The sequence below is a fragment of the Theropithecus gelada genome, chromosome 5 (genome assembly GCF_003255815.1).
Source record: "Theropithecus gelada isolate Dixy chromosome 5, Tgel_1.0, whole genome shotgun sequence".
Lineage (NCBI taxonomy): Eukaryota > Metazoa > Chordata > Mammalia > Primates > Cercopithecidae > Theropithecus > Theropithecus gelada.
Window position 1 is genome coordinate 16,450,502 of NC_037672.1, and position 22,932 is coordinate 16,473,433.

General features: G+C 43.3%; 1 pseudogene; it reads right to left on the bottom strand.

Annotated features, from left to right (window-relative positions):
* Nucleotides 1–12,766: 12,766 nt before the first annotated feature.
* Nucleotides 12,767–13,670, bottom strand: LOC112625206 (annotated as a pseudogene).
* Between the last annotated feature and the right edge of the window lie 9,262 nt (nucleotides 13,671–22,932).

The following is a 22,932-nucleotide window of genomic DNA, read 5'->3' on the forward strand; positions in this document are numbered from 1 at the left end:
GAAAGATACTTTATTCCAATGAGCAGTTTGAAAACCAGAGAGATGCAGCCTCCTTCTACCCCTCTATGATTTTCAAGGATGTACCCAGCTTACTATATATGTATTTGAAGTAGGTGCACACCCCATTCCTGGTCTTGCAAACCAAGGAGACACAGTTTGCAAACTGAGGAGACGCAGCCTTCAGTTTGTGAACAAAAGTTCTCTGAAAAGTAATTTGGAGGAAAGAAACTTTATTCCAGTGAACAGTTTGCAAACTGGGGAAACAGCTTCAGTGTAAAACAAAAGCGCATTCCAGAGAACAAAGAAAGGGTTCAGGTTTTATAGCAAAACATCCCCCCCAACAGCCTCCCAGTCAGGTCTGTTTATGAAAATAAAGGATGGAAACGTTCTTAGCGCTGACTGACCAACATAGCTGAGTTCTGATTGTTCAGTAGAGCTGCACCCTGATTAGTTTATATAGCTGAGTCCTGATTGGCCAAGGCAGGTGAGCTCTGATTGGTTGCTTCAGATGAGACCTGAAAGTCTCAAAGTTAAAAAAGTGTGGGTTTCCTGGGGAACGCAGAGTATATGTTTCACCTCTAATAAGCAAGTGGCTCCTTGGCTCTATTCAAAACTTAGGCCCAGTTAGCCACTCAGGATCCATGTTGAAGGACTGACTCTTTCAGATTAACATTTATTCATTACATTTATTCACAAGTTAAAGAATTAGAAACACAGCTTTCTCATTTGTAATAGAATCAAGTTGCGTAAGATAATCTCTAATTTTCTTTCCTTCTCTAAAATGTTATGTCTTTTAATGCTATGTAATATATTCAGATTTATAGTGAATAGAGCACCTAACTATATGCCGGGCAACTAAGTTAGGCATTTTCGTGAATGCTTTTTGGTAATAGTTGACTACCAGTGTGATTGGAGATGCTGTTACATACACTGACAATTCAATATTGTGAGGATTTCAACCACCAATTCAACTATATTCTGAATATACTGCATATGCATTTCTCTGATGTTCACGGCTGAGTTCTTGGTTAAATAAAACAAATGTAAAAACATGGCATGTAATTGTTTGCTTTATTGCTTTTTGTTTTGGAAAAAATAATAAGCAACACTAACAAATGACTTTGGAACCACAGCGATTTTTCTTTTATCATTGACCTCTTTTTTTTTTTTTTTTTTTTTTTTTTTTGAGACGGAGTCTCACTGTGTCTCCCAGGCTGGAGTGCAGTGGCGCGATCTCGGCTCACTGCAAGCTCCGCCCCCCGGGTTCACGCCATTCTCCTGCCTCAGCCTCCCAAGTAGCTGGGACTACAGGCGCCCGCTACTACGCCCGGCTAGTTTTTTTGTATTTTTAGTAGACACGGGGTTTCACCATGTTAGCCAGGATAGTCTCGATCTCCTGACCTTGTGATCCACCCGCCTCGGCCTCCCAAAGTGCTGGGATTACAGGCTTGAGCCACCGCGCCCGGCCATTGACCTCTTGCAGAACAATAAATTGGATGTAATACATTTTTTTCTTCTAACGTAGCAATTCTTTCAACCTTACAGATTTCAATGGAGTAGGAGGCAGGAGGGGGTGAATAGGACAAAAAGAATTCTTTCCATTGAAAAGGCGATGTGGCCAGGCGCACACACCTGTAATCCTAGCACTTTGGGAGGCTGAGGCTCAGGAGTTCGAGACCAGCCTAGCCAACATGGTGAAAGCCCATCTCTACTAAAAATAAAAAAATTAGCTGGGCGTAGTAGTTCGTGCCTGTAATCCCAGCTACCCGGGAGGCTGAGAAGGGAGAATCACTGGAACCTGGGAGGCAGAGGTTTCAGTAAGTCAAGATCGCACCACTACACTCCAGCCTGGGCAACAGAGTGAGACTATTAAAAAAAAAAGAGAGAGAGAGAGATGTTTGTAAGAGGCCAACAGTTCTCAGCACCAGACCAGGTGTGGTGGCTTACGCCTCCTTGGGGTAGGAGGCAGGAGGGAGTGAATAGGACAAAAGAATTCTTTCAATTGAAAAGGAGATGTTTGTCTATTAATATAATCCCAGCACTTTGGGAGGCTGAGGCAGGAGGATCAGTTAAGTCCGGGAGTTCGAGATCAGCCTGGGCAACAAAGTGAGATCCTGTCTCCACAAAAAAAATGGAAAATTTAAAACTTTTTTAGTTGAAATTTTTATCACATATGCTTTATCATAGTCTCCCTCCTTTTTCTTTCTCTATGTGTGCGTGTGCAAACATATGTGTGCATAAATTTTTGCTGAACCACTTCACAGTAAGTAGCCAAGGACATCTTACCACTATACCCCTAAATATGTCCATGTATATTTTCTAAAACTCAACGTACAGCAACCACTATTAGAGTGATGAAAACCGAGAAATCAACACTGGCATAGTTCTGTTATCTGATCTACAGATTTTACTCCAGTTTTGTCAGTGGCTCCCCTTATGTCCTTTGTAGTTCTTGTTGTTTTAATATTTTCTACTGGTGCAAGGTCCAGGTTGCACTTGTTCTTCATTTCTCTTTGTTCTCCTCTAAATCAGTACAATCCCTCAGTGCTTGTCATTTATGACATTGACATTTTTGAATGACACGGGACATTCTTTTATGGATGTCCCTTAATTTGAGTTTGCCTGATGCTTCTTTATGATTAGATTCAAGCGTGTGCTTTCTTGGCAAGAATACCTGCAAGATGATATTGTGCCCATCTCAGCGCATCTCAACAGAAAGCGTGTGTATCTTTTTCTCCCATTGCCGATGGTGTTGACTTTAATCATCTAAGAAGTAGTACTGAGAGATTTTTCCACTGTAGTTTCTATTTTTCCCATTTTAATTAGTATCTTGTTGAGATATATTTTGAGTTTGTAAATATCTTATTTCTCATCAAATTCTCACCATTCAAACCATGATTTTAGCATCCATTGATGATTTTCTGCCTGAATCAGTTGTTACTGTGGTGATTGCCAAATGGTTCCTTTTCTAATCCCATTATTTCTTCTAAGTTTATTGGTTGGCATTCTACTGTAGGGAAGAGCTTTCCCTTCTCTCCCACTGATTCATACATTTATATCACTATAGACTCATTAATTCCTATTTTGTTCTATGGTTTACTCTCCATTTCCATCATTATTTATTTTGATACTCAAGTTGTCCCAGATTTGGTTGGTGAGAGTTCTTTCCAGCTAGCTCCTGTTCCTTTTGACATGCCCACATCATTATCTGAGCACTTCCTCGCCTATGGCATGGAAAGATTCTAGGCTCATTTAATACTTTCCCCCATCCCAGCCTTGGAATCAACATGGTAGAGCTGTTGTTTTGTTGTTGTTGTTGTTTTAACATGGTAGAGTTTTAAGGTAGGTACTGTCACTGTTCCTATTTTATAAGTGAAAAAGAGAAGCTCAGGAAATTGGATATGTGGTTAGAGATAACAGAAGAATGAAAGCAACTCAATAATATTTTGCTACCATGCCACACAAAACCATGAGGAAAACACCGTTAAAATAACAATTGGGCCGTGGTAGTGATTTGGGAAGACCAATGTAACTCCCATTTGGGATTAGGGACCATTGCTCCCTCACCCTGGAGCACTGGCTAGCATGCAAACTCTTGCCAACTTCATCCTTGACAAAGAAACAGAGAAAAAAGAGAAGAGGTCATCAGCAGCTGCTGCAGTAGCTGCTGGAAAACCAACTGCACTCCACGCAGGTGTTTAATTGTCAAACACTCAGTGGAAACTTGATTGCACTGAATTTTGAACACCTTCAATTTTAAGATTTATTAGAAACACACTGTCTGGGTTTTCAAAAATAAATATTTATTATCTGGTGAATGTGATGTATCCTTGCTGGATTTTTACTATGTGACAATACATTTTGTATTGTTTATTGAAAATGTAGCAAATTACATCATGATGCAGTAAGACAATTTTTTTTTTTTTTTTTTTTTTTTTTTTTTTTTTTTTTTTTTTTTTTTGAGATGGAGTCTTGCTCTGTTGCCCAGACCAGAGTTCAGTGGCGCGATCTCGGCTCACTGCAAGCTCCACCTCCTGGGTTCACGCCATTCTCCTGCCTCAGCCTCCCGAGTAGCTGGGACCACAGGCACCCACCACCACACCCAGCTAATTTTTTGTATTTTTAGTAGAGACGGGGTTTCACCGTATTAGCCAGGATGGTTTCAATCTCCTGGCCTAGTGATTCACCCGCCTTGGCCTCCCAAAGTCCTAGGATTACAGGCGTGAGCCACCGTGCCCGGCAGTAAGACAATTTTTAAAAAAGAATCCTCTTATCCCAATACCCCAGCATTTTTGACAGCTTTATTGAGCTAGAATTTTTACAGCATAATTTCAGTCATTTAAAATGTACAACTCAAGTGGTTTTCAGTATATTTACAGAATTGTGCAACATTGCCACATTTTTAGAACATTTTTATTACCCAAAAAAGAAACCTTATGCCCATTGGTAGTCATTCTTCGTTCTCTTCCCTATGCAGCCCTAGGCAACCACTAATCTACTTTTGTCTCTATGAATTTGCCTATGCTAGCTAGACATTTCATAAAAATGAAATTATACCATATATGGTTATCGTATAACTAATGACTGGTTTCTTTTACTTAGCCTAGTGTTTTCAAGGTTCATCCATGTTGTAGCATAATATCTCAACATTTTAACTTTTTTATGCCATCATAATATCATAATGTTCCTCTTCCCATGCAGTACACATCGGACTTATTTTCATTCTGCTTTCTTCAAATAAATATATTAAGCATGTTTTTATTTCTACAGAATTTTCTTCTTTCTAAGTTTTAATGGCTCTACCAGTACTGAATCCCATGACATCCTCCCACAGTGGAAATTTCCAGGCTTGTCATTTCAGACAATGCAGTTGTTCCAGTAATCCCTACTCATGCCATCATTCAAGATGAATCTGTTTACAAAATCTGAGCCAAAGGATGACCGGTAACAATAATCACTTTACTACTCAACTGTTCCCTCTTGCTAAATGAAAGCTTTGTCCTCGGGAGACTGTGACATCACCTCAAGGACTGACAGGCCACAGCAACTGACCTCCTCATCTGGGCTTCTCCCTGGAAGAGGTGGAAGTCATTGTCATTGTTCCTCACAAAGGACCACTGTGCCGAAATGAAAAGTAAACAAGCAGAAATGACAGCCTGCTTCATTATAGTACTAGCACTTCTTTCTCACACTGGTTTCTTAGTAAACAGACATGGGTTTGTTTTGGCTTTTTACTTTTTATTGGCGAATATGTATTTAATATGCCTAATTTATTTATATATATATATATATGCATAAAAACTACAATATTGCAGTTCTAGGTACCTATTATCCAGCTTCAATAAGTATCAGCCCATGGCTAATTTTGTTTCACCTGGACATTTACCTCCACTCTCCACCTCCATTAACAAAAGCTTCTTGCTGAAAATTATTCCAAATAGTGACTTCATTGTCCCTGCTCTGTCGTCCCATAGATCCAAATATTTTCATTTTATTTTCAACAGATTATTTTGGGAACATTACTATGTGTTTGGCACAATGCCAGGTCCTGGGGATACAAAGATGAAGATGACATTGTTTGGGCAGTTTGCAGACCAGGAACTAGAAACACAAACATTGCATTTTACGATAACAGGAGGCTGGAGGATGGACAGAGCTGATCCTGACACAGCCTGGGTCAGGAAGCGGTGGGGTTTACAAATAAAACTATTAATAGTAATTACATAGCCGGGGGCGGTGGCTCATGCCTGTGATCCCAGCACTTTGGGAGGCCCAAGTGGGTGGATAACCTGAGGTCAGGAGTTCAAGATCAGCCTGATCAACATGGAGAAACCCTGTTCCTACTAAAAATACAAAATTAGCCAGGCATGGTGGCACATGTCTATAATCCCGGCTACTCGGTAGGCTGAGGCAGGAGAATAGCTTGAACCCGGGAGGAGGAGGTTGCGGTGAGCCGAGATCACGCCATTGCACTCCAGCCTAGGCAACAAGAGCAAAACTCCATCTCAAAAAAAAAAAAAAAAAAAAAATAGTAATTACATGCCGGGGTGAGGGTAAGTTTACAGTAAAGTCGCTAGTATGGAAGTGCTTATGTGCTATTATTTTAAAGTTTAGCCAGGATGAAAGTGGCTACAACAATGAGGTTGGAGTTGGCTAAACTGTGAAAGCAAGTTCAATGGAACCATGGGTCCACTGTACTGGGCATGAATCACAATCTAGAAAACCCAGAGTACTTACTTCAAAGCCACTGTGATAGCTCTTCTGTTGTCCACATTACCACAAGTTTCCCCTAAGGTAAGGCCTGCAACTAGCTTGAATGGGGAGAGTCAGGAGGTAAGTATAAATTACTATCTTTGTAAATTAGTATCAGCCTTATGGGTATGAATCTAAGTTAAATGTATAAAATATATATGTATCTATATATAGCCAGCCAAAAATGGGAAGACATTGAATTGTCTGTATATTAAGAGACATAATAAAACCAGGAAGAAGCTTTGCCTGCCTGATGGAAGGAGGTGGCTCCTATAGGCCACCTGGTCGAGACAGCTGAAACCCCCTGGGGTACAGGGACAGTTCTTTGGTGCAGTGATCAGCATGGCCTTAACAGACTGTTCCCGAGGTAACGCCTACTGCCATCTGCCCACCTGCGGTCTGTCCGCAGCCATCCGCCTACCCTGGAATCTGTGCATGCACGCAGGTCTCTCTGGTCCGGAAGCCAGAGCTGGGATGGAATTGAAGGGACCACAAAAGTCTCCCTCTCACTATCAATTCTGAAGAATGAAGAAGAGGTAGGCAGGCAAAGACAAAAGACTCAGGGTGAGGGCATAGATACAAGCAGAGGTATCGAGGCAGGAAACAGCACAGCCAGGTCACAGCAGTTCAGCACCCACTGGGGCAAGTGCAAGACAAGAAGTATGGAAGGAACACAGGCGGGCCAGAAAGGTAGGGCCAGGTTCGAGAGGGATTCCTGTGTCCTGTGAAGGAACTGGGCTTCACTGAAGGCTGCGAAGCAGGATAGGTGGCGCATTAGAAGGAGCCCTCGAGCAGCATGTGGACAGTACATGGGAGCAGAGGATCTGGGCAGGAAGGTGGTACAGCGTCAAGGGCAGAGGGAGGCAGCCTTCAACCAGTTCAGAAATGAACCAGGGCTGTCATGGGCAGGGTTATGCCCTGCGCCGCTCCCCCCCAACTCATGTTGAAGTCTTGACCCCCAGTACCTCACAATGTGACATGTTTGGAGACAGGGCTTTTGTTTATTTTATGAGACAGAGTCTTGCCCTGTTGCCCAGGCTGGAGCATAGTGGCATGATCTCGGCTCACTGCAACCTCCACCTCCCGGGTTCAAGAGATTCTCATGCCTCAGCCTCCCCAGCAGCTGGGATTATAGGCTCGCTACCACAGGGCAGATCCCTCATGGGAGGAGATCCCTCAAGAATAGCTTGGGCCATCCCCGTGTTAACAAGTGAATTCTTGCTCTATTAGTTCACAGGAGAGCTGGCTGTTTAAGAGCCCAGCAGCTCCTCCTCCCTCCTTGCTCTCTCTCTCACCATTTGACAGGCCTGTTCTCACTCTGCCTTCCACCGTGAGTAAAAACTTCCAGGCCGGGCACGGTGGCTCAAGCCTGTAATCCCAGCATTTTGGGAGGCTGAGGTGGGCGGATCACGAGGTCAGGAGATCGAGACCATCTTAGCTAACATGGTGAAACCCTGTCTCTACTAAAATACAAAAAATTAGCCAGGTGTAGTGACGTGTGCCTGTAATCCCAGCTACTCGGGAGGCTGAGGCGGGGGAATCGCTGGAACCCAGGAGGCGGAGGTTGCAGTGAGCTGAGATCATGCCACTGCACTCCAGGCTGGCAAAAGAGCAAGACTCTGTCTCAAAACAAACCAACCAACAAAACTTCCTGAGGCCTCACCTGAAGCAGAGGCTAGCACTATGCTTTTTTGAGATGGAGTCTCACTCTGTTGCCCAGGCTGGAATGCAGTGGCACAATCTCAGCTAACTGCAGCCTCCACCTCCAAGGTACAAGCAATTCTCCTGCCTCAGCCTCCTGAGTAGCTGGGATCACAGGTGTGCGCCACCACACTCAGTTAATTTTTGTATTTTTAGTAGAGATGTATTTTTAGTAGAGATGAAGTTTCCCCACATTGCCCAGGCTGGTCTTGAACTCTGGACCTCAAGTGATCCACCCATCTCGGCCTCCCAAAGTGCTGGGATTACAGGCATGAGCCACTGTGCCCTGGTCTACTATGCTTCTTATAGAGAAGCATAGTATAAGATTCTGCAGCGTTCTTTCTGCAGAATTGCGAGCTAAAATAAACCTCTTTTCTTTATAAATTATCCAACCTCAGGTGTTCTTTTATAGCAACGTAAAATAGACTAACACAACGGCCATCTACAAGCCAAGAAGAGAGTCCTCAGAAGAAACCAACCTTTCTGATGTCTTGACCTTGGACTTCTCCAAGAATTGTGACGAAATATATTTCTGTTGTTGAAGCCACCCAGTCTGTGGCAGCCCTAGCACACTAATACAAGGGTACAATAGGAAGTGGAGGAGGGTCAGGAAAATCAGCAAGACATCAGTTGCAAGAGGGGATAGAGGAGAAAGGATCGGGGACCTCCCAGAGTTCTTGTTTGACGATTGAGTAGAAGGCAGTGTCACTACCTGTAACAGGATCCAGGGATGAGTTGGAGCTCAGAGCCTGTGGATGAGACATCCCAGCAAAAATGCATAGCAGACAGTTGGATGTAAAAGTCTGAAGCATTCCAAGAAGAGTGAAACAACTATGATTTTTGTCCCATTTCTGGGACCCTATTGCTGTGTGATATCTCTGAGCCTCAGTTTCTTCAATCATAAAAAAGGTATATATACTGGCCGGGCGTGGTGGCTCACGCTTGTAATCCCAACACTTTGGGAGGCTGAGATGGGCAGATTACTTGAGGGCAGGAGTTTGAGGCCAGCCTGGTCAACATGGCGAAACCCCGTCTCCACTAAAAATAAAAAATTAGCCGGGGTGGTGGTGCATGTCTGTAATCCCAGCTACTGGGGAAGCTGAGGCAGGAGAGTCGCGTGAACCCAGGAGGCAGAGGTTGCAGTGAGCCAAGATTGTGCGACAGCACTCCATCTCAACAAAAAGAAAAAAAAAGTACACTAATACCTTTCCTGTCTACCAAGGAGAGTAGTTGAAGGGGCAAATGATAATAATACTGTATATGTAAAAATTCCCTGAAAACTGAATAAGGCAGCATTTTTAAAAAAATAAATTATATATAAGCTTCTCTGGGACACCAAAAGATGATTTTAAAGCTTTGCTGAGTTCATTTGAGGCTTTAAGAACAATTTGCCTCAAAATGACAGACTTCGTTCTGGGCATGATCATTGTATCAAATCCTGGATCTGGTAGTTAAAAGGGTCAATTGTTTTCTTTTTTGTTTTCTTCTGTTTGTTACCAAAGGCTATAACTATTTGGTGGCAATTTGCCATTTCTGGAATCTTTATCATACTGGCTTATAATGCTGTCTGCTCTGAAAAGAGCTTATTTATAACTACAGAATTACATTCATTTCTTTAAGACTTAGAAGGAATATTATAAATCAGGGATAAATTGTTTCCTAAGGAAATCAGAAAGAAATTAGAGAAGTAATGAGCTTTGACCGCCTTAGGTATTGTTGCTGTGATTGTTAAATGCATTAGCTAATAGTTTTACCATGGATACTATATAATACTATCACACGGTATATGTTTTAATAACCATATCAAAGCAATCCATGGTGCAAAATAATTTCTAAACCATGATTCTAAGGTTAAACGTCTAAAAATGGAAGTGGCATGACCACCTTTTGCCACTAGGGGGAAGCAATCTATTGACCATAAACTCATGTCCTAGCGGGTGTGGGGCTGCTGGTTGGATCAAGGAATCTTGAATGATTCTTTCAGCTCAGTCACTCTGTGATTCCACTATGCTTGCAGTTTCAAGTTCCAATTGAATAAGGAAATACCTTTTAATATTTTAGATAACGTTGCTAAGTATAACGAGGGCTATTTCTCATGGGGGTGTTGCAGGACCCTAGGAAACAGAAACTGTTAGAACTTTAGAGGTCTTGACCGGGCGCGGTGGTTCACGCCTGTAATCCCAGCACTTTGGGAGGCCGAGGCGGGCGGATCACGAGGTCAGGAGATCGAGACCATCCTGGCTAACATGGTGAAACTTCGTCTTTACCAAATATACAAAAAATTAGCCAGGCGTGGTGGCGGGCGCCTGTAGTCCCAGCTACTCGGGAGGCTGAGGCAGGAGAATGGCGTGAACCCCGGAGGCGGAGCTTGCAGTGAGCAGAGATCGCGCCACTGCACTCCAGCCTGGGCGACAGAACGAGACTCCATCAAAACAAACAAACAAACAAAAAAACTTTAGAGATCTTACATCCTACCAGTAACCTATAAGGTCACAGCCATAAAGGTTTTCTCTCTGGTCCTCTGTGGCAACGCAGGGTTGTAAAAATCAAATTACTATACTTGATTAATAACTCATGAAGTATAAAATAGTATAATACACAGGCCCAGCAACTCTGACAAGTGACTGGACTTATTTATTTATTTATTTATTTTTGAGGCAGGGTCTCACTTCTCACCCCAGGTGGAATGCGGTGGAGTGCAGCGGCGCGATCTCAGTTCACTGCAACCTCCACTTCCTGGGCTCAAGCAATCCTACCACCTCAGTCTCTCCAGTCGCTGGGACCACAGGCATGCACCACCACACCTGACTAATTTTTGTATTTTTTGTAGAGATGGGGTTTTGCCATGTTGGCCAGGCTGGTCTTGAGCTCCTGGGCTAAAGTGATCCGCCTGCTTTGGCCTCTCAAAGGGCTGGGATTAGAAGCAGGAGCCACCACACCCTGCCCAAACTCAATTTTGTATCTATAAAGTTTCACTCTTTTTAAAAATTATCGTTGTAATAATATATTTTAAAAACTTGGAAAAAATACAAAATCATGAGAAAGAAGATAAAGATTAAACCCACTGTTGATATTTTATTTTCTTAAATGGTTTCCCAAATTACTGTATTTAATTAAGTCAACACCTTAAATCTCTTCTGGAATAAGGAAAGCAGGATGGGTAGATAGACACATACAGATATGAAGAATTATCTCAATAGTTTCCAAACCTGGCTGATGGTCAGAATTACCTGGTGAGCTTTTTAAAAGTGAATCAGAATCTCTTGGGGGAGGAAGGAGAGGAGGGAAGGAAGGTAGACTCCAGAAAGAGACAGAAAGAGAGAGCAAGAGAGGAATGTGTGTGTGTGCTATGTGTGTTTGGAATTCCCCAGTTGATGGTTTAGAGTTGGCATTTGTGAGCTACCGAGGTAGACAAGTTTGAGGGCGTTGTCACAGAAAATATACAGAGCTTCCTTGGTGTTCATGGGGATGAAAAAAAAAAGAAAGAGAAAGAAAGAGAAGAAAGAAAGAAAGAAAGAAAGAAAGAAAGAAAGAAAGAAAGAAAGAAAGGGAAAGAAAGAAAGAAAATATACAGCACCAGAATGGTTAAGAACTTAAATGTAACTCCAATAGTGAGGACCAAATTAGAATTAAATAAAAAAGAAAAATCACTTTGTCATATGAAAAATTGTGGCAAGCATACATTTGACATATTGATAACTGTAATGATACATTTGGGTTTTTTTTTTTTTTCAGTCACTGATCTTTTATTAGAGAAAGGAGTTTATTCTAATCCTCAATACTGAGAACAGTTTGTCTCTGAAAGTATATATAGATGAGCAAACTGCTAAACAAGAAAACAAGAGTTCCCATTTACAAAGGATCTTGGCAGTTAAAAAAAAAAAAAAAAAAGGTACCAGCATTTCTCAGGACAGTCACTTACATCACTTACATTTCAGGGACAGCAGATAATTCTTTTTAATTTTAAGACAAAATCTCGTTCTGTCACCCAGGCTGGAGTACAGTGGTGCCATCGCCGCTCGCCTCAACTATGGGCTTGCACCACCACACTCAGCTAATTTTTGTATTTTTTGTGTAGACAGGAGTCTCACCATGTTGTCCAGGCTGGTCTCCAAGTCCTGGGCTCAAGTGATACTACTGCCTCTGTTTCCCAAAATGCTGGGATTACAGGCGTGAGCCACTGCTCTTGGCCCAGGGTAGTATTAAACGAAGATCCCAGACCTGATAGAGGTGAGAATAAGAGAAAAGATTATTAGTCTCCTTTATTCTGGAAGCAGAAGAATACCAAGAAATTCTTCTTTTTTTTTTTTTTTTTTGAGTCGGAGTCTCGCTCTGTCGCCCAGGCTGGAGTGCAGTGGCGCGATCTTGACTAACTGCAAGCTCTGCCTCCCGGGTTCATGCCATTCTCCTGCCTCAGCCTCCTGAGTAGCTGGGACTACAGGCCCCCGCCACCACGCCTGGCTAATTTTTTGTATCTTTAGTAGAGACGGGGTTTCACCGTGTTAGCCAGGATAGTCTTGATCTCCTGACCTCGTGATCCGCCCGCTTCGACCTCCCAAAGTGCTGGGATTACAGGCGTGAGCCACCATGCCCAGCCAATGAAATTCTTTAAAAGGCAAGTGGTTAGCCATTAATAATCGCCTGGGCTGGGAGTGCAGTGATTGTGGGACTTTGCATAATTTGAATGTTTATTTTATTCTAATATTTTTCCAACAAGAAGCCATAATTTTACTTAGGATAGAAACAGGTACAAATTTCAAACCAAGTTGCAGTTATTCTTTTGAAACACAGAAAAAAAGTCATTTTCAGGAGGTCACATTGCTAACTCCATAATAGCTATTACAATATCATTACCGTTGTTCTTCAGGGCTCCCACTGCCTTTGCTCCCAACACATTTGCTTGTGACATGACCAATACTACGTCCTTAACTTCCACACCTGTATCATCAACCTGTTCCTCTCCAGTCTCCTCTTGTACAGTTGGAGTCTATGTGTTTTCTTGAATGCTCGAGACAGCTCACGCTGTGTCTCGGCAGGTGCTAACCATGCTTGTTAAGATAAATCCTGGCCGGGCGCGGTGGCTCAAGCCTGTAATCCCAGCACTTTGGGAGGTCGAAACACGGTGAAACCCCGTCTCTACTAAAAAATACAAAAAACTAGCTGGGCGAGGTGGCGGGCGCCTGTAGTCCCAGCTACTCGAGAGGCTGAAGCAGGAGAATAGCGTAAACCCAGGAGGTGGAGCTTGCAGTGAGCTGAGATGCGGCCACTGCACTCCAGCCTGGGCGACAGAGCGAGACTCCATCTCAAAAAAAAAAAAAAAAAAAAGATAAATCCTTGATCTTGGCTTCCCCAAAAACTACGTAGGTATCTGAAGCAGGGTTCTTGTAGACATCTGGTTTTGTGATGACAAAGAAGATATTCTTAGATTTCCAGTAGTGACTGGAGTAATCCCTGTAATCTACGGAAGACCGAGTTTGGACATAGCCTTACATGCCTTCTTTCCACTCTAACTCTGTTTTGCTTTACTGATTGACACTCATTGATTTCAGCTACTGCTGCCAGTTGGGCTGTTTGTGTGGTGTCTCTGTGGAATCCTGATCCTCGAGCTCTGGTACTGATTTATCACCGTCAGGTTCTGTTCCAGATCTGGTCTCCAGCTGGGGCTGTGGCAACTCCTGCTCTGTAGTAGGAATGGTTTCTGTGGCTTCACCAGGCATTTAGTGAAGGGAACATGAGACCAGGATGGTGGCAGAAAGACAGCCAGCAAGAAGGCAACAGTTTATTTTTCAAAAACTAAATGGGGCTGAGTGCGGTGGCTCACACCTGTAATCTCAGCACTTTGGGAGGCCCAGGCGGGTGGATCACTTCAGGCCAGGAGTTCAAGACCAGCCTGGCCAACATGGTGAAATTCCGTGTCTCCTAAAAATACAAAAATTAGCTGGCTGTGGTGGCATGCACCTGTAATCCCAGTTACTCAGGAGGCTGAGGCAGGATAATTGCTTGAGGCTAGGAGGTGGATGTTGCAGTGAGCCAAGATTGAGCCACTGCACTCCAGCCCGGGCGACAGAGCAAGACAAGAAAGAGAGAAACAGAGAGAGAAAGAGAGAAAGAGAGAGAGAAAGAGAGAAAGAGAGAAAGAGAGAAAGAGAGAAAGAGAGAAAGAAAGAAAGAAAGAAAGAAAGAAAGAAAGAAAGAAAGAAAGAAAGAAAGAAAGAAAGAAAGAAAGGAAGGAAGAAAGGAAGGAAGGAAGGAAGGAAGGAAAGGAAAAGAAAGAAACTAAATGTACAAATGTACATCACATGACCCAGCATTTATACTCCTGGGCATTTATCCCAGAAAAATGAAAACTTATTTCCACATGAAAGCTTGTACACAAATGTCATAGCAGCTTTATTGGGAATTACCAAAAACTGGAAGCAACCAAAATGTCCTTCAATAGGTGAATGACAGAAAAATAAAACAAAACAAAACTGTGATGCATCTATTCCATGGAATAATACTCTGCAATAAAAAGGAGTGAACTACTGGTATACATGACAGCTTGAATGGATCTCAAGAGCAAATGCTGGGTGAAAAATTCAATCTCAAAAGTTCACTACATCCCAGCTACTTGGGAGGCTGAGGCAGGAGAATCAATTGAACCTGGGAGATGGAGGTTGCAGTGAGTCAAGATCACACCACTGCACTCCAGCCTGGGCAATAGTGCAAGATTTCAATAAGTTCACATACATTATGATTCCACTTATATAGCATTCTAGAGATAATACAATTATAGAGCTAGAGAACAAATTTGAGGTTGCCAAGGGTTAGGGATGTGAGGCAGTAAGTGTGACTACAAAGGGGTAGCTCAAGAAGGATCTTTGTGGTGATGGAATAGGTTGGTATCTTGACACCAGTGGTGATTACAAAAATCTACACAAATGATAAAAGAACATTTAACTGTATGAACACCTTAGACCAATGCACCTTCCCTGGTTTTGATATTACACTAATTAGCTAGACGTAGAAGTAACCACTGGGGAAAACCAGTGAAGAGTAAAGTGGAATCTCTCTGTACTGTCTTTCCAACCTTCTGTAAATCAGTAATTTTTTTTTTTTTTGAGACAGAGTCTTGCTCTGTTGCCCAGGCTGGAGTGCAGTGGCATGATCTTGGCTCACTGCAACCTCTACCTCCCTGCAACCTCTGCCTCCCGGGTTCAAGAGATTCTCCTGCCTCAGCCTCCTGAGTAGCTGAGATTACAGGCGCACACCACCACATCCGGCTAAGTTTGTATTTTTAGTAGAGACAGGGTTTCACCATGTTGGTTAGGCTGGTCCTGAACTACTGACTGTGTGATCCACTGCACCCGGCCACCAATAATTTTTTGGAAATTAAAAAAAAAAAAAGTTTTAAAAAGTAAGCATATCACTGTGCACCAAACAAAAACACATCACCTGGTCGGGCACAGAGGCTCATGCCTGTAATCCCAGCACTTTGGGAAGTCGAGACGAGTGGATTATTTGAGGTTAGGAGTTTGAGACCATCTGGCCAACGTGGTGAAACCTTGTCTCTACTGAAAAAAAAAAATTAGCTGGGCATGGTGGCACATGCCTGTATTCCCAGCTACTTGGGAGCCTGAGGAGAATCGCTTGAACCCAGGAGATGGAGGTTGCTGTGAGCTGAGGTCGCGCCACTGCACTGCAGCCTGGGCAATAGAGTGAGGCCCTGTCTCAAAACAAAAACCAAAGCGAAACAGTAACAAAACACATCACCTTCCCTAGACTGCACATTCTACTCTAGCTATATGCTAATGCTTCCAAAATTGGCATCACTAGCCAGCACGACTTGCCTGCTCTCCAGACCCATATACTCAGTTGCCTATTGCATCTTTCCACTTGGATATCCTTGGGTTCCTCAAACTCAATTTGTGCAAAATGGAGCTGTTTTCCTTGCTGCCTCCTTCATTACCCTCACTACAGTTGCTTCTCCTCCTGGGTCTTCAATCTCAGTTGAAAGCAGGATACCCAACTTGTTGCTTAAACTAGAAGTTTAGAAGTCGTCTCTAAATTTCCCCTTTCCCTCACTTCAGATCCAGTCCCTCACGAAGTCATCTTGATCCTACCCTCCAAGCAGCATGGCAATTTTCCACCTCTCTCTCTGCTTCAGCCCCATATAGGACAAGCCACCATCAGCTCTATCCTGTGGCCCACAAAAGCATTCAACCACTGGACCCTGCTCACCTGTCCAGCTCCATCTTCCCTTCACTATCTATACTGCAGCCACATCCACCTTCTTCCAGTTCCGTGAAAGACCAGCCACCTTCTTCTGCCCTTCCTCAAGCCCTTCACTCACCTTCTCTCCTCACCTGTATCAGTTTTGCTTGTCGTTCAGGTCGCAGCTTTAGTGTTAATTTTTATGGGAGAGCTTTCCTGACTCATGAATTAGGTAAGAGCCTTCTGCTCTGTGCTCTTGGAGCCCTGTGAACTCCCCTCTCACCTGCTGTGCTCAGCTCACGCTGCTGAATTGTCTTTCTTCCTTGCTGCACCATGTGCTGAGTAAAGGCGGAGACTGCGTCCCTTGTTTATCTTATACCCCTGTGTGCCTATCTCATTACCTGCCATATAGTAGGTCCTCAATGTATTTATTGTGAAGGAGCGAAGCAAATAGATCAATGCTGGGGCTCATGAGTAAGTGAAGGAATTAAGCAAATAGATAAAATGCTGGGCTCAGGAGTAAGTGAAGGAATGAAGTGAATGGATCAACGCTGGGGCCCTTGTACCTCAGGACACTCTTGCTCGTCTTGCTCACCTGCTGTATCCCCAACTGTCTAGAGCACTGCCTGAAACAAAGCAGGCATTCAATAAATATTTGCTGAATAAATGAACGGACACACATGCCGAAATTCCATCCCAGTAATCTGAGGAGGAATACATTATGCAGTCTGTGATACAGTTACACTGAGAACATCCTCTTAATTCTTAATCGACAAAGCAATCCTGAGACCAGATTACACAGGAAGAAAACATAAACAGAAACACGAAATAATATCTCAGGTCTTTACCCATGTTTTATTTACCTTCCCCCAGGTAAATGCACTTTTTCACAACTTATTAGAAGACTAGATTTTCTTTCTAAAGGGGTTGAATCAGAGATACTCCAGATTTGGGGGCCCCAGACCCAGGTCAGGGAGGGGGAGACACCTAACAGAAAATAGTGAAATTAAATTAAAAACTACAGACTGGATTATCTGACCCCAGATATATTTCTCCTGATTTGCTCCCAAAAAAACTAGCAGTCAGGCTATTAAGACAGACGGGCAATTGAAGGATCCCCTTTAGGGGAAAGTGGAAGCCCAAGAGAAAAGGCTTGTAGAGTTTGACATTTGGTGATGTCCCAATGAAATGATGGAGTCCCACCTAATCACGCCAAGGTAATACCTAAAGAAACCCCAATTATCAGGTCCTTCCCATGAGCACGAAGAGGTTCATTTGGCCTTTCAGTCCTCACTTTTTGTTTGTCTGCTTTTTTGTTTTTTGATACTTTCAATTTTTATTTTAGATTTGGGGGCACAGGTGCAGGTTTTTACATGGGTATATTGAATGATGCTGAGGTTTGGGGTACAATTGATCCCATCACCTGGAAAGCTATTAAGTGAACGTAGTACTAACATAGTTACTTTTTCAACCCTTCCCCCCTCCCCACCCCCAGTCCCCCACTTATTCAACAGTCAAAGATCACCAGGCATTGGAAGAAATCCTGCCAACATCAAAGTGAGAGACCAAAACAAACAAAGAAGAAATCAGAAGTCAGAACAAACAGGGCCAATTCAGAGAGCAGTAGAAAAAACCTTCAGATAAAGTGTAATTAATATCCACGGAAAGACAATAGCAAGTATTGCATCGATGAGAAAAGCAAGCTCTGGGAAATGAAAATATTTCGTACCAGAAATAAGAAGTTCATAAACAAAAAGACAAAGAGATGAGAAATAGATCAATGTTTTTTTAAAAAAACCATATGTTAAACAGATGTTCATGGCTCACACCTGTAATCCCAGCACTTTAGGAGACCGAGGCAGGTGGATCTATTAAGGTCAGGAGTTCTAGACCAGCTTGACCAACATGGTGAAACACCATTTCTACTAAAATACAAAATTTAGCTGGGCATGGTGGTGGGTACCTGTAATCTCAGCTACTCAGGAGGCTGAGGCAGGAGAATCACTTGAACCCAGGAGGTAGAGGTTGCAGTGAGCCGAGATTATGCCACTACACTCCAGCCTGGGCAACAGAGCGAGATTCCCTCTTAAAAAAAATAATAAATGGATACAAATAACAACAACAAAAAAAGATGTTCAGTCTTTATTTGTGCTTAGTAGATACCTAATATATAGTAGCAGCTGTTATGATCTCACTCAGGAGATAAATTTGCCAATGATCTTTGCACATGAGATTCCTTCCTTTTTCTTTTCTTTTCTTTTTTTTTTTTTCTTTTGAGAGACACGGTCTCACTCTGTCACCCAAGCTGGAGTGCGGTAGTATGGTCATGGCTCAGTGCAGCCTAGATCTCCTGGGCTCAGGGGATCCTCCCATCTCAACCTCCTGAGTAGCTGGATCTATAGGCACACACCACCATACCTGGATAATTTTTTTGTTTTTATTTTTGTAGAGACGGGGGCCTCACTATGTTGCCCAGGCTGGTCTCAAACTCCTGGATTCAAGCAACCCTCCTTCCTAGGCCTCCCGACGTGCTGGAATTACAGGTGTGAGTCACCACACTTGGCCTGAGATTCCTTCTAATTGAAATACATCTTCGAGGACTGTTTTATTAAAACAAATTTCAAAGTTTCACACATATTATTTTAAAACACTAAACTTCGAATTTTACATAGCCATGAGTTTATTCAGCATTTGTAATATACAGTGCAATCGTATTGATTTAAACAACATTAACAAATGCTGGTATTTGTTACTGGCAACAAATTAGACTAGGAAGTGGCATTAAACAAGGATGAGGGGAAAATATGCAATAGATGCTCCTTGGCCAGTGATGATGAAGGGATGTTCAACAGGTTGGCCTCCGATGCATGTAAGTAAGAAGGTCAAAATACACATTGACTCAGCATTGGCTCAGATTTCAACCCCTCCCGAAAAGTCTTAAAGGGGTATTAAGATAAGCTAGTGTGAAAAAGAACACATGGGTACTAGAAGGCCAAAAACACACTGGGGCCTACTTGAGGATGAAGGATGGGAGGAGGGAGAGGATCAGAAAAAATACATATGCTTATTCCCCAGGTGACAAAAATTATCTGTACACCAAACCCATGTGTCACACAGTTTACCTATGTAACAAACCTGCACAGGTACCCCGAACCTAAAAGTTTAAAAAATAATAATAAGCTAGCTTTAACATCTAAATATTGTACCAAGTACAGGTCATATTTAGCAGTTAAGTTTCTAAAAAGTCCAGAATATTTCTTTCCAGCTCTATACTTATCTAAAAAGACCAAACACACTAAACCAAAGATGAAACTCAAATTTTTTAAAAAACTGATTTTCCTCATATGGAATAAGAACAATTGCAAAGTTAAATAATTATTGAGTTTCCTTTCACTTACAAGTCCATTCTACCGTTAGTAAAATAATAACATTAATCCTCACATTTAACTTAAAAAAATTCACAAAACTAACTGAATTCATCAAACAGGAAATCAGGCACATGTGCTTTACAGACAGTTTAATTGTCCAGGAATTGAAGTGTCCTCTACTTCCTCCACAGATAGTTCTATTACCTGATCACTGCTCTGCTGAAGAACAAATCAGTTGCCTTCACAGCCCCCCAAATTGATCCAAATTCTAACACTCAACTTGCTTTGGATAGAGTTTAGAATTTCTCCCCCTGGGGAAAAGAACTAATATTCTAGTGCAAGACTGAAATTCAAAATATAGGCAGTTATTAGAAAACAAACATGATTAGGTAATTGTATTTGCTTATGTTGCTTTTCCATTCACCAATGGGTTAGAGCTAAAGAAACCCTCCATTTGTTGCAGTGAAATCTATCATTCACTGATTAAACATACATTGAAGCAGACACTGTACTTGGCTCTACACTGGATCTTAGCTAAAAGGCCGAGGAGCAATTATATTTGCCTCTAATAATAACATGATGAAAAGAGAGTACGACCGTCAAGTCGTTGATTGTCAAGCCGCTTTAATGTAGGCATAGGCAGAGCCTCATGTTGTTCAGTAGCTTTATTTAAATGAAAAAGATAAAAAAGAATGTGAACAACAGTTCTTTCTGAGCCTTGCTATAAAGTGGTGTGGAAAAGTCCAGTGAGCAATCCCTACTACTCATGACAAGTGCAAAGTTCTATTTGCTGCTTTAATGTCAACACAATTTTTTCTGAGATTTCTGGAAGTTCTGTAACTTAAGGGTTAAAGGTACAGACCCTAGGGCTCAACAGGCCAAGGTCCAAATCCCTGCTCTGAGAACTGTAGCTTGGCCTTGGGGAAGATACTTTGTACCTCTGAACCTCACTGATTCATGAAGGTTAGAGTTGGCAACATGTGACAGCCAGCCCAAATCAACCGTGACTGAAATGCACCATGACTTACACATTCGCATTAAAGAAGTGTGGGCTTGCTGTCCAGGACTTGTATAGAATGTCCATGAAGCCACTATGGACCCAGGCTCCCTCCCCTGTCTACTCCACCATCCCTAGGGTGTGGCTTTGTCTTCACAGGCCAAGATAGCTCCGGAAGCTCCATTCACAGCATCTACATTCTACTACATCTGCATTCTACAGGTGGCAGGATGATGGAGAGGCCTGAAACATTGGTTTTGGACCCCTTCCTTATAGTAAAATGCCAGGTACTAAATGAAAACCCTTTCAGTCATTCATTCAACAAATATTTGTTAAGCACCTACTATGTGCCAGTGGCAATAGCAGGCACTAGAAATACAATGGTGAATAAGATAGACATGGTTCCTGTCCTCATGGGCCACAGGGTATTGGAAGGGCCATAAGAATGATTTAATTGGCATGGCAATAAGCCTTGTGAAAGAAAAAAGATATGAGAGGTTAAAAATCATAGACACAGAGGACCTGATCTAGGTGCAGGCATCAAGAAAATGTTTCTTTGGGGAACTAAATTTGTGCCTTGACCTGTGAGATGACTAGTAATTACTACATGGGCAGAAATTGCTTGTTGCCTAGACAATATCCACATACACACACTCTCTCTCTCTCCTCCCACCACTCTCCCCGACATCCCAGACAAAGTCTTACTCTTGTTGCCCATGCTGGAGTGCAGTGGCACCATCATAGCTTACTACATCCTTGAACTCCTGGGCTCAAGCGATCCTCCCACCTCGGCCTCCCAATGTGCTGGGATTACAAGCATGAGCCACTGCACCTAGCTGAGACTTTCTTTCTTTTCTAGTTTTAGAATCCAGATTTTATTCAGGATAGCAGCCCTCCTTCCAGACAGGGATGGCCAGTGGAATGTAGGCGGAAGTTGTTGAAAAGCGTTCTTGAAAGGGCATGACTCAACTGGGTGGGTGCCATTGGTCTTTCCCCTTCTTCCTGCCTAGCTGACACGGCAGCAACCACAGACCTTGAGGATGGAAACTATGCACCAAATGTTGGGAAAGGCAGCCTCATTCACACAGCCCTTTGACCCCCTCCTTAGCCACATAAAAACGAGCCTGGGACCAGCACAGTGGCTCACGCCTGTAATCTTAGCACTTTGGGAAGTCGAGGCGGGCGGATCACTGGAGGTCAGGGGTTTGGGACCAGCTTGGCCAACATGGCAAAGTCCCATCTCTACTAAAAATACAAAAGTTAGCCAAGTATGGTGGCGCATGTCTATAATCGCAGCTACTCAGGAGGCTGAGGCCGGAGAATCACTTGAACTCAGGAGGTGGAGGTTTCAATGAGCCAAGATTGTGCCACTGTGCTCCAGCCTGGGCGACAGAGCAAGACTCCGTGTCTCAAAAAAAAGAAAAAAAAAAGGGCCTGGAACATTTCGTAAGAGATAAAAGAGAAGACAAAGAGCCTGGCCGGGCGTGGTGGCTCATGCCTGTAATCACAGCACTTTGGGAGGCCAAGGCAGGCGTATCATCTGAGGTCAGGAGTCCGAGACCAGCCTGACCAACATGGAGAAATGCCATCTCTACTAAAAATACAAAGTGAGCCGGGTGTGGTGGTGCATGCCTGTAATCACAGGAACTCGGGAGGCTGCGGCAGGAGAATCGCTGGAACCCGGGAGGTGGAGGTTGCGGTGAGCCAAGACCGCGCCATTTCACTCCAGCCTGTGCAAGAAGAGCGAAACTCGTCTCAACAAAAACAGAGACAAAGAGCCCACACAGCCTGGGCCCCGCTTATCACCTTGTGCGGGAATGTCTTTCCCCGTTTCAGGCTCAATGTGTGCTCCTTTGTCCTGTTTAAGCAGGTGTGTTAATGGCCCTCAGGGATGCCTCTGGCTATCAGTATTTTAGACCCCACAGGGGCAGGGAGGAGACAGGGTCCTTCTGCTGCTGCATGAAACAGGTGCGGGGGGGGGGGGGGGTGTGTCTGCTGCGAGGGGACTCAGTGGTCATGGGGGACCAGCATCCACTATTGAAGCCAATTTTGCTGTCTCTTCTCTGTGTGAGTAAAGCACTGTTCCATTCAGGGTTCAACTGTGTTGTGTTTCCGTTGGTGACTCAGACACCAGAATGCAGTGGGCGGAAGGGCTGGGTCTTCTGTTCCTGATAATAGGCAACAGATGTCACTTGCTTGACAGTTTGGCTCAGTGAGCAAGTCTCTATGAGACGCATCATGATGGGGTAGAAATGCAAGGGCTTGTCAGCCACATTGCCCCATGGTGTTGCAGACTCTCTGGGGTGTAGAGGGGCAGGGGAGGCTGGCCTCCCTCTGATCACAGGGTGATATTCCCATGGTGTCCCAGGGGCCACAGACAATGTCAGAGGGAAGTGGGAGGAGCCCCTAGTACAGAGAGTT